Consider the following 10,529-nt stretch of genomic DNA (forward strand, 5'->3'; position numbering starts at 1 on the left):
TCTTCTACATATGCGGGTCCTTCTAGGCATTGGCTTCACTTCAGAAGGCTCCACTTGTGGATTATTGATTTTAGGTCATATTATCATATTAGAAATAATTTGTAAGAAATACTTATAAGCACGTAGGAATGTATCTTTTATGTACTAATGCTCTACATAATTTTCTAGTTCTTTTCTAATGTGATACAAGGCACAAATTAGATGTTGGCAAGGGATGCCGCTCATCTGCCACAACCTGCAGCTACATGTTTTATTAGCCTTGTCAATTATGTGTCTATATTCAATTTCCTGAATCTCAAATTTAATGTCATGATTCTAATTCACCTTTAATTTCCTACCAATCCCTTTGTTTTCTTTTAGAATTAGTCTTAACAGGGGTGAAATGTCACTGATCCAAGTATTGACAAATTTGATCATATCTCCATGTCTATCCATCATTTTATGTCTAATATCTTCAAGCATACTGATCAGAGATATAAGCCTAGGATTAACAATTCAAGAATTAAATATTTCACACATATTATTTTTTACCACATCACACTTGGTTCTTTTACTAAACAAAGACCTACACCAATATTCTTTGTCATAGATAAGCAATGGCTCATATATTCTTTCACTAAGTTTCCCAAATATTCAAACTCATCTCAAAACTAGCTTTGACACACCTCCAAAATGTTTTCCTCTTATCTTCACCTCTCCATTTTTTTGTAAGTTTGCCCAAATGAGTCTTGCACACATTCTCGTTTCAGCATTAGGAAGCAACTCATCAATAACCGACTCAAGACCCTAGAAAACAAAAAAAATAGATGGAGTTCAATATTAAACACCAAAGCAATAAGGATATAAAAACAACATCTTCAAGTTCAAGCTTATAGAAAGTAAACAACTTTAAGTGAGAATTGATACTATAAGGTCACATATTCATTCTTATAACAACACCTCTCCACAACTTTAAGAAATAAGGATATAAAACAACACATGTCCATATATTCATTCTCACAACAGAAAGAGCAAAGAAAAGGAAGAGAAAAACAAAAGACATCAAATAATTATAAATTTAGCATGTGCTTATAGACTATTTCTCATGAATCATAACTCTAAATATTTAGCATCATATAATAACTAAAGCTAATATACTACACGATAATTTATTAGAGGAATAACTAATTCTAAAATACTACAAAATCACATATGCTTCAACTTTCAAAGAGATAAGATAGATGGTCATTATTATAGAGGATGTTACAACATCATGAAGCTTAAGTCCAATTTCAGCAGTAGATAAAAAAAATTTGGCAGACATTAGCTTTTTTAAAAAAGTTGACAAAAAAGATTAAAAAGAAAAGGTAAAAACAACTTATATAAACAAGTATAAATAGTAAAAACAAGTACCTTTTACATGTCAAGCATGTTTGTTATGCCATCTCCATCAACAAGATGCAAATATTAAATGAGATAACTTAAGAACAATCTCCAAGAGTGTTTAGTTTCTTGGTCAATTGCTGCCCACGTTATTAGATATATTTGTTGGTTTTAGTTTTTTTCCAACAGTCACTAATAATTCTCTTCTACAAGCACCCTTCAGAAAACATCCATCCAACCCAATAATCTTCCTACAACCTTCTAGCATCCATTCTTCAATGCAAAGCATACATAGAAATATTTAAGCAAGTGTTTGTCGAGGACTGTTTCATTATCAGTTCTCACCCAACAAGAAGTCCAAGATTTGTACTCTTAATTATATCAACATAGTCTAGCAACTTTAAAAACTAAAGCTTCAGATCATCCATGAACTTGCTAATAACATTTATTTTATCCCTATAACATAATGATCTTTCCACTTGCTAAAATGAAGATGTGTTTCCACTGAGGTTGACCACAGTCTGGTCTTCGCGATCGAGAAGGTCATTTTGTGGGGTTGTCACGATCGCGACACTTTTCCTCGCGATCGCGATGAATAAGTTTGTCTGGTCTTTTAATTTAAGACCAAACGCGATCAGCTAAAGTCCCAAAACTTTAAAGTTGTATAACTTGAGCTGTGGAGGTCCATTTTGAGAGATTCAAAGCCTGGATTGTCTATATTCACTCAGAGAACATATAAGAGCATTTGGGAGTTAGAGGGGAGGTTTCGTTTGAGGTATATTTCAGTAAATATCTATTGTCCCATATCTTAAGTTGTGATTTAGTGGTGAATTATTGCATGTCTTGTTTTTCCGCTGTTCTAAGCCCTGGTTGTGTTTCATTTTCATCACGACCCAAAAATCGAGGCTCCTAGAGGGAAGTCAGGCCACAAATAAACATAATAAGAAGGGCAACAATGAAATTATCCCAAAATATGGTGTCATAAATATAAGAGCATCTAATACAAGTTTGATTCTGAATATACAATGTAAGTCTCCGAACAAAATAAAGACTAGAACTGAAAGATAGAACTAGCGGCGATCCAAATCCCAAGATCTCACCACTACTCCGGTGATAGTATCTCCGCTAGAAATTATCTGCCGCGTTGGATACCCTGACTAGAATCTATATCAAAGGGACATAGAAGTAGGTGTGAGTATAATCCATAAGTACTCAGTAGGTTTAATCGACTGAGTATAAGAAATTAATCAAACCTATGAAATAAACTAAGGAACACTTCCACCTGCACACAGAAAAGTCCCACTCCAACTACGCTGTATCCAATTTATATAAAAATAGCGAGATTGAAGTAAATACATAAGTACAGTTCAATATCACAATTAATCAGATAGGTCAAGTATCACAGATATCAATGCAATACAATACAATATGATGATGTGATGGTATGACGGTACAGTGGAATCAAGGTTGTCGTACAATATGTCAAGCTAATGCTTCCAGACAAGGACCCATAGGGGACTTGCAGTCCATATACTATACCACAATCTCAAATCTCATTAGCTTGCCACCTAACCGTGGTCAAGGATCATAAGGTGCCATATTTTCTTTATCAAAAAGACTTTCACAGTTCTCAACTTCCCAAACTCAATGTTAAAATGAATGAGGATAAATGCATCATAGTACACATGACATAGAGGTAATATTCTGCGCAACCTATAAACACAAGGTTCAAGTTCTCTAAACTCAAACTAAACATGATATTCACCCTCAATAGACAGTAATGGGAAGGAAATACCCCAAATTAAGTGTTCACCCTTTTTTGAAAATGTTTCCATACTCAGGTATGCTCAAAACCCCCAACTCAACCCCTCATACGGGCATTTCAATTCAAATAGCCTTTTCACATCTCTAACACAGTTAAGTCATGGATTACACAATCTTAACACAGGTAAGATAGCAATTAAGGTTACCACACGAGCTACACAACACAAATAAGCCCTACACAGGCCTCACAAGTAATTAAACATCCCCAAACTTTTACTACAACCCCATCCCAAAGTCTATAACATAGGATTAACTAATTACCCTAATTCAGTCTCAAGAAGGATAGCCAAACCTACCTCAATTGTTGAAACCGCACTCGAACACCCCTACCGGATGATCAACCCTAGAATCCAACTTCTAAATTGACAACCCACTATCAAGAATGAAACATAAACATCACAAGAAGTCCAATGACACCCATATTGATAGGTTTTGAAAGCGGGGTAAAATGCTCCAAAAATCAATTAATTTCGAAAAGAGGTGAATTTGGAATTTTATTGCAAAAATAACATTCTACTAGTTATAAGGAACTCATGGTTGAAAATTTCATAAAAATTGAGTTAGAAATCACTATTTTCCTTAAATACGAGTTAGGGAAGAAAACATGAAATTTGAGTTTGAAACTTAGAATTTAGAAGTCAAAATCGTGGAATAATGGACGAAAATCAAAGGTTTTAGTTGAAAAGTGCTTACCTAAATGAAAACTCTCAAACATGGAAGAAAAGCCTCAAAACTCGATAAGGTCGCTAAAGCGGAGGTTCGCGAATTAAGTGAGCCCCTTCTCTTAAGCGATGGGTCTCGCTAAAGCGAAGGTTCGCTTTAGCAAACCTAGTCCACTTAAGTGGACACTGCACCAGCAACACAGAATCAGCTCAAGTCTCAAATTCCAAATCTCCAATTGGACTCTCGAAATTCATTCGGAATCCTGTACACACAAACCATATATGTACTCCTACTAAATTAGACGTTTCAGACCCAATGGAACCATCCGAATTTTAATTTGAGGTTTCCTTGACCCAAAAATTGATAAATCGCAGCTAAACTAATATGAACCTCGAAAAGACCAAAGTGCCCTCAGAACTTTGAAAAAATATAACGAAGCCTCTCTTAGGCCTAAAATCACCTCTCAAAATCAATAGAATCATCAAAAATCTAATCCGAGTCTCCAAACTCGAATTGCTGACCAAAGTCAAACTTAGCTTGTTTAAAACCAAACTTCCCAACTTGGGACCTCAATTTCACGATACAACTCTAAATTTAGAAATAAAGACACTCTTAGACTAATTTCCATATTTTGGAGCTGATGGAACTGACGGAATCCCATTTTGACACTCGTAGCTCTGATTGGTACCGAAAACCACTTTTAGCAACTAAACTCTTTTAAACCCCAAAACTTGCATAATTCACAAACTATTAAGACTTTAACAAATTTGACTATACAAACTGATTAAATGACATTCAGGGTACTAACGAGAGGGTAAAATGGTAATTTATCGAGAATTTTCCAAAAATAACCCTCAAGGTCATTACAATATCTACCACTAAAAATGGTGTTTGTCCTCTAACATAAGATAAAGGAAAGTACTTAGAGTCTCAAAAGACTATCTTGCCTGACTCCCAAGTGCCTCCTCAATAAGCCTATGTCGCCTCTGTACATTGATCGAAGCGATCTCCTTGGTCCTAAGCTTATGAAGCTGCCTGTCTAGAATAGCGACCGGCTCCTCCTCAAAAGTCAAATTCGGACCCAACTCCATCGTATCACGAAATCACATGGGACTTGTCACACCCCATTTTTTAACTGGCAGAAATAGTTCGCAATATAAAGTGGCTATGCCTCTGATTTTGAAAATTATTTAGAGTCGTCACTAAATTTTAAGAAAAAGATTAGGAAAACTATTTTTTTAAAATGTAAATGTAAACTCTGTTTTTATTTGCGAAATCGGTGAGATTCTAAGTAGGATTTTGGTTACTCGAGGAAAAGGTGTTAGGCATCTCTCAGAGCCTATCCAAAGATAGTTCTTAAATTTAGTTTTAGAAAAATGCTTAGGAATATTTTATTCGTTTATTTGCTTCAAAATAGTGACAAGAAAATTTTCATTATTTTTTTGAGAAAAAGAGTAAAATTAGAAGGTATGTCATATATATGTCTATGATATTCATAAAAATTTAAATAATAATATATTTATTATGCAATAATAAATAAATAAATAAATAAATGATAAATACATAAACTTAAAATGTATGAGAGCTTATATATTAGAAAATATGGATGTATGTTTAAAATTATATAAACTTATCGTAGGCAATAAATAAATGTTGAGTATGAGAACTCACTACTTTATTTGTATTTAAAATTTAAGATGCAAAAGAAATAAGATAATATATGGGGTTTAAATATATAGCAATATATAATATGTAGTAGAATATAATTTAAGTAAAATTCAACAAAAATGGAGTTTCAAAAAAAAAAGTAGAATAAAAAAAAATATATATATATAAAGAATGTTAAAATATTATGTAAAACTTGTGATCATATATATATTTATTATAAAGTAAAATATATTTATGTATGTTGTTCAAAATATATGGGAGCTTATAATTTTATTTATATGTGTGGACAAGATGACAATATATATATATATATATATATATATATATATGTAGTAAAAGTGTAGAAGTTTATAATTTATTTATCAAAAATAAATATATAACATTTGTAAAGATGAGACAATAGATATGGAAATAATATGGTATATGTAACAAAATAATATGTGAAGTATGGAGAAAAATTAAGTGACAATATATATATATATATAATTTGTATTTTGAATTATTTACTAAATCTGAAATGTTGAAATAATACATTAGTTCAAAAGTAAAATACCTAGGCCATATATTCAATTTGAATATATATAAAAATAAATCATATTTGTTTTTTAAAAAATAATCTAAATGTCCCAAAATAATAACAACAAATTATTTTTATAAGGAAATTAATTAAAAGAATCTAAGATGACCTAATTATTGAGATTCATTCTATAAATATATTAGTTTTGCAGAAATGATATGAAGCCATATCTATTCTTGATTAAAAAATGTCTCTTTTAGCCTTTAAATTAGTTTCTAATACATTTAAAAATCTTAAGTGATAAATTTTCTTATCCCCTTAATTAAAACGCCTAAATGAATGTTAAGTAAACCAAACATTCATTTATACTTAAGAACACTTTTTATTTTTTGATTACTATTAAACTTATTAACAAATAATATTAGCCCACATAAGAATCTCAAATAAATAAGAGAGATTAGTACCAACATTCACGTATATGTAAACATGTATAAAAAATTAATGTATCAAGAGAAACATAATTAAAGCAGTAACTAGAAAGGCCAAGAAATGTTGACTCCTAATTTATAAGACTCCGAGCTCTGACGATCCTAATAGCTGTTTGCCCAATATTTTGAACTAAAATGAGTTCCAAATTAGAAACTCTAGCTCCCAAGAGTGTACATAAAACATAAAAAATAAAGATTAATCATTATTAAAGGTTGACCATTATTTAGACATCAAATCCTATCATATCAAATTTGGTAGAAACTATTAAAATGATGACCAAGTAAGAATGAGCATCCGGCTCACAACTTATGTTAAAGGTGAATAATTCATTCATTAAAACAAACTTATGAGGAACAAAGTTTAAACAATATATTACTAAAGAAACATATGTGGACATCCACCACATTTTTATTTTAATAATTGAGGGAAAACAAGCAAAGATTCCTATGTAATCATTCCAGAACAGTGGATGATATATATATATTTTTAAAAAGATAACTTTTCTTAGTTAAAGTGAAAGGTGATACAATGAAAACAAAACTACATAATCATGAAAAAACTAATTATGGAAGTAAACAAGCTCAATGCATACATATTAAGCAATGTCAAGAGCTACTGGTGATTCAATTTTCAATCAATAAATGGTAGGTCTAATCACCCATTTGCTTTAGATATGCGAGTAACCAAACCTAAAGGAAATAAAATTTCTATTGAAGGAATTTCTATATTTTATTAAGCATGTATACAAATAAAGAGAAACTAATTACAAAGTAAGAAAGGCTAAATAAAGATAGTGTTCTGCAGAGATTATCCATAGAAGGAGACACATATGTATATTATATGTATGTATAAGTAACACTTGAAAAGATATTATGTGACCATTTTCATATATCCAAGTAACTAAAGGACATGAAATTAACCTATGCACTATACTAACTCAAATCTTAAAATAATAATTAAATTAGGAAACTCTTTTTTTTTTAAAAACCCATCAAGCCGTGAAAGTTCTACCAAAATTGTAACGTAAGCAATGTTCCTCCTTTAAAGAGACTTCAAAAAAAAAACTAACGATAGATATAATGGAATTTCTAACTAATATTCATCAACACCAACAGATTCATATCTTCAAGAACACATAAATAAAAAAATAAAATAGAAGCTGGGAATTGATAAGAAAATCAAGAAGAGTTCACTGACCTTGTGTGGAGCAGCAAAATAAGGGATTTTCGTCAAGAATTTCACTTCGAACTCCTTTTCAAACTTGAATTCAAAATCAAAAATAAAAGATAGTGATTTTTTTTGAAATAAATGGATTCTTTGATGTGTATTTTTTTTGGATCTGTCTTCAGTTTTGATGTGATTTTTCCTTTTGTATATGTTTTAGCTTGTTTCCTAATATGTTTTTGAGTCCCGTTCTTCAATTGAATCTTTGATCGAATTCCCCTCGTTATTTATAGGCAAATTTGTACTTGAAAATCTAGATTTGAACTGAAATTGAAGGCATTTATGAGGCAAAATAGGAAGGAATATGGAAAAAGATTTTACAAGTCTTACCTTTTCTTGATTTGAACTGAAAGTTGCGAAAATTTTGCAGTAATGGTAGGCGGATTTTCTGAAAATTGAAACAGAAGAAGGAGGAGATGAGGTATAGAAGATCTTCTAATCTTGGAACAGAGGAGAAAACGAGCAAGGCTATGGTATTTTTTTGGAAAAGAGAATGTTGAAATGTGGAAGGAGGAGCGTAGATATATTTTGTGTAATGAAAAAGTTTTTTTGATTTGTGTTGAACCGCTCGATCATCAAATAATCGGATGGTTAATATAAATCAAGAGTAAAAAATAAAATAAAATTATATATATATAATTTAAAGGATAAAAAATGTTGAATTGACTAGGACCATTAGATCAAATTGGATGGTTGAGATTAGAGATGAAGAAGCACAATTCACGTGCATCCTATGTGGCGTACACGGATTGGCTAATTTAAAGGGACTTGGATTGCCAAGTTTTTTCCCCCCCTTTTTTTAAAAAAAGAATTAGCCTATCAAAAATGTAACCTCTTTCTTTTTTTTAAAAAAAAATAAATATTTTACAAGATTAACTCACTTGACAAAATCGGTCCTTGTTAAAAATAAAATTGGTATAAAATTAATTAATTAAGCTTTTCCTAATTTTGAAAAATATTTATTTTTAACACTATAAAATAATGTATTTGATTGAAAATGATTTAACCCTTAAGAACGATATTATTTGGTATGAAAATGATAAAATATGTAGCAAATGATATATATTTATTAGTATTATTTTTATATAAGAAATAATATTTATGAAATAAATTTGCCGAATGCAATGAGAAAGTTTATCAAAAAGAATATTTTCATATTTTTATGAAAGTTTTATTATTATTATTGTACACATATTCTAAATTTAAAATCATAAATTTTTGAAATTTCTCCCATAATTTTCCATGGCCTACTATCTCGATAATTGGGAAACAAAGGGCAACGGGCTTGTCCCTATCAAAGGTCTCAATAAAGCAGCCATTAAAACATATACTCAAATCTTCAATAAAGCAACCATTAAAACATATCTACACAAATCTTTAATAAAGCAACGATTAAAATATATATACTCAAATGACTTTTAACTTTTCCTGCAATTTCAATGTTCCCCTCTCAATGGCCTATATTTTAATATGTTAGATATATTCCACATCTAAATTTTTTTAAAAAAATATTTGAATAAAATAAGTAAATTAATTAACACATCTTAACTTATAGCATTGTTCACCTAATCCTTCACACTTGAATCAAACTCATAATTACTCGAGTAAAGATAGAACAAAATATAACGATCCGAACTGTCGTTAATTAGGAAAGGCTAACTTGTAGAAAAATTGAGTAGTCTGGACCACCACAAAATAACTAATATATAGAAATTAAAAAGGATTTAGCATATAATATACATTCAAAAAAAATATTTTTATTTATATAGTGTACCTTTCTATTCATAAATTTAGTGACCTGTCAAACATTTTTATATAAAATGAAACAAATGAAGTATTAAATCACAATTTTCTCGTAAAATATCTTCTCAAAAGATCTGAAAATTTGATTTTATACTCCATCTATTTTAAAATAAATGATATTTTTATCTTTTCATTTTATTTAAAAATAGGTGATGTTTCACAAAATTAAGAAGTCCTTGATTGTTTTCCTTCCAATTTCATCCTTCTTTAAAAGAGTGAAATTTTACATAATCAAGAAATCATTAAATAACTATTTATTTTTTAAAGCATTTAAAAAAGTGAGTGATTGTAAAAAAATAATATATATATACACACACTTCCCATTTCTTAGAAGTGAATAATTTCCGAATATGCTCTAAGTTTAAAAAATATTTTCTCCATTTATTTTTACTTGTCACTTTTTGACTTGGCACACTTATTAAGAAAATAATTAATGTTATATGTATTTTTTAACACTATTCCTATTAATTGAGGTTTGGTAACCATTAGGTCTTAGAAAAAAATGATTTAGAGTATAGTATTTAATGCTAAGAGTAAAACATGGAATAAAATAATTATCTTTTCTTAATATGTCAAATATGACAAATAAAAATAAAATTTTATTTTAAAAATTAGTGACAAGTAAAATTAACTGAGAGAATATAATTTATTCTTAAACGGAGGAATTAATTGGCACTTTGCATGATTTTTGGGCAATGAGATCTTTATGACTACATATCTTTATTATTTTTTGACAACGTTTTATCTTTTGTCATTTGACATTTGACATTAATGAAATATATCAATTGAAGACAATGCAACCGACTTTTTTTTTTCTTCAAATTAAAGGGATGTGATTGAATCATCATATTAAAAATGTCTTCAACTTAATTGAGTTGGAGTAATTGACAATAGTTGGAAAAATGTTATCACAAAGTTGTAGAATATGTTCATAAATTATTTTTTTATTCTTATTAAAAAAATATTAAAATAATATTTA

General features: G+C 29.7%; 1 long non-coding RNA gene across 2 annotated transcripts; it reads right to left on the bottom strand.

The window, feature by feature from the left end:
* Window positions 1-464: 464 nt before the first annotated feature.
* Window positions 465-8,334, bottom strand: LOC129887406 (uncharacterized). Of its 2 annotated transcripts, XR_008766353.1 has the most exons (3): window positions 8,078-8,325; window positions 7,721-7,783; window positions 465-786 (listed from the first exon to the last, which is right to left on the bottom strand). It is a non-coding gene; the product is annotated as an uncharacterized LOC129887406 (long non-coding RNA). The 2 variants fall into 2 exon arrangements; XR_008766352.1 differs by having other exon boundaries at window positions 7,721-8,334.
* Between the last annotated feature and the right edge of the window lie 2,195 nt (window positions 8,335-10,529).

Source organism: Solanum dulcamara, chromosome 4 (assembly GCF_947179165.1).
Source record: "Solanum dulcamara chromosome 4, daSolDulc1.2, whole genome shotgun sequence".
Taxonomy (NCBI): Eukaryota; Viridiplantae; Streptophyta; class Magnoliopsida; order Solanales; family Solanaceae; genus Solanum; species Solanum dulcamara.